This window comes from Octopus bimaculoides, chromosome 5 (assembly GCF_001194135.2).
Source record: "Octopus bimaculoides isolate UCB-OBI-ISO-001 chromosome 5, ASM119413v2, whole genome shotgun sequence".
Classification (NCBI taxonomy): domain Eukaryota; kingdom Metazoa; phylum Mollusca; class Cephalopoda; order Octopoda; family Octopodidae; genus Octopus; species Octopus bimaculoides.
In genome coordinates this window covers 2,686,115-2,688,325 of record NC_068985.1, presented here as the reverse complement: position 1 = coordinate 2,688,325, position 2,211 = coordinate 2,686,115, and the positions used below count along the sequence as shown (strand labels likewise).

Here is a 2,211-nt window from a genome sequence, read left to right as displayed (position 1 = left end):
GCTGCTACCGCTCGACTGCCCCGCTGGCTACCAGAACTCCACTGGCCAAAATTCTCTGCTAACTGCTTTTGCCGCCAATTCTTGTTCTCCTATTCATCCCAAATACCATAGCTCATTGTGCTACTTTACCCCCTGCCAAGATGGGTCGGTCGGTACATTCCTATCCTGCCGTTTTTGAACTTTCGCTGACCGGAAAGGGGCAGCTACGCTAAAAATAGCTGTGGTTGCCGACAAGACAAAGGAAATACCATTCTCCCCAACTGACCAGAGTACGGGTTCAAAACCCAGCCCGGGAGATAGGGATATAATACCAACTGTATTTTCGGTCGTCGCATCAGTATCAATCTGTAGCTGACTCATCACAACCAGAAAGTAATTGTGCTATATTCATGACACCAAAATCTGTGTCTTCTAAACTGTCAAAGGAATGGAGACATTGAGCAACTGCCTCAACATCCTGGAGTTATTACGAACCAAAAACCACCTTTATATAGAGCTCAATGAGAAAGTTGAATCATGTGATGAATTGATGCTGATCAGTTGCTTAATTGGCCGATCATGTGAAACTACTGTGGCTTGGTTGTGATGTCTACTCAGCTACCTAGTGATTCAGTTTTGAATCCACTACAAGTGCAAGTAATTAAGCATGCCAAACTGCAGAAAGATATTTTAAAGCCCCTCTTATTGTGAAAAGTAACATACTATTGCAGAGAGCAAGAGCATCTGTTGAAACCTGTATCAAAATGTAAAGGAAAGCTGTGTAAGTCTGCAGTTAGGTAGCCAGAATGGGAAGCAATGTAATATTAGTGGGTTAGGGAGAGATATTTGGGTTTTGTCATCAAACACTTTTATTAATAAATACAAATTGCCATTTGCAGCAGCTGCAGCGTAAAGTTTGTGTGATTTTTGTGGCTTAAAAAATGCCAGAAAATTATGGGAATAAAATAATTAAATCTTATAATCAATGCAAAGAAAGTGACTGATAACAAAATTAGGTTCAGCTGGAAACCTGGATGAGATGCCGTTCATGTTTGATATGGTATCATATGAGGCAGTGAATGTTGAAGAAACTAAAGTTCTGCAGATAAAGACATTTGTTGATGAGAAAGTCCATTATACTCTGGTGCTGTCTTGCTGTGTTGATGAAACTGTTGCAAATGTTTTTAAGATAAATACTTTGCCAAAAGACAAAATTCCTCATAGAATTTTTGTTTATATCTGCCCAAAGAAGTGGAGAAATGAAAAGTGTGCCAAGTTCTGGTCAATAGATCATTGTAATCTTACTAAAAAAAAAAAAATAGCCCTACTTTTGTGGGACAACGACTGGACATATACATCAATGAATCTTTTAAAGTGTTTATGAAAGAAGACTGAAATCACTAGCTGAGGATCATCCAATCGGACATAAAACCAATGACTATTGTTCAGCTGTGTGAACGGGTCTTAAAATCATAGAATGCTGAGGATACTGAAATTGTAGCAAAATCATTTTAAAAAAACTGTGGAATCAATCATGTGTTGGGTGGTACTGAAAATTACATTCTGCTTGAAGATAACGACACTTTGACATCAGTGATGTTTCAGAATTTAAGGATATTGACCGCCTTAATCAGTTTTCAATAATTGAACATTAAAATATTTCTCCTTGTATGTACAGGTTATATTTGTATTGTTCTGAATCTTTATTTTATTGTAATCTAGTTCTCTTGTTCATATAGTGTTTTAAAGAAGTGTATTTAATGCAATGAAATGTTATTCCCTATTTCTTATATTTCCCTTTGTGGTGTTTAGTTTCCTTTCGTTGTTAAACTGCAGTATAAGCCTACATTTAATCCAATCAAAATCTGGAAACATTACATAAGCTGTATCTCCAACCATAAGCATGCACTGAGATGCTATTGGTCAAGAACCTTTATAACAAAATAAAACTGGCCATCCTATACCATGTGTATTAGTAATCTGTTTGAGTTTTTCAGTTCACTGATATATCAGCTTTAGAAAAAGTTATTAAATGTTAAATTCAATGAACTTTAAAAAAAAAAAAAAACATAAAACGAAGTATTTTTTTTAAATCAATGAACTGGAAAAAACTATAATAATCAATATGTTGTACCAGTTGAAGCTGTATCAATGCATTGAGATGAGAATGTTCACTATAACAAATCTATCAAATAGCAAAATGGTGTTCCCAGTAAGAACAATCTGCAGGAG

General features: G+C 35.8%; 1 protein-coding gene across 1 annotated transcript in view; it reads left to right on the top strand.

The window, feature by feature from the left end:
• The window catches only part of LOC106867829 (serine/threonine-protein kinase greatwall), a 420,959-nt gene that overhangs the window by 314,191 nt on the left and 104,557 nt on the right, over positions 1 to 2,211 (top strand). The gene's annotated exons all lie outside the window — the stretch shown is intronic.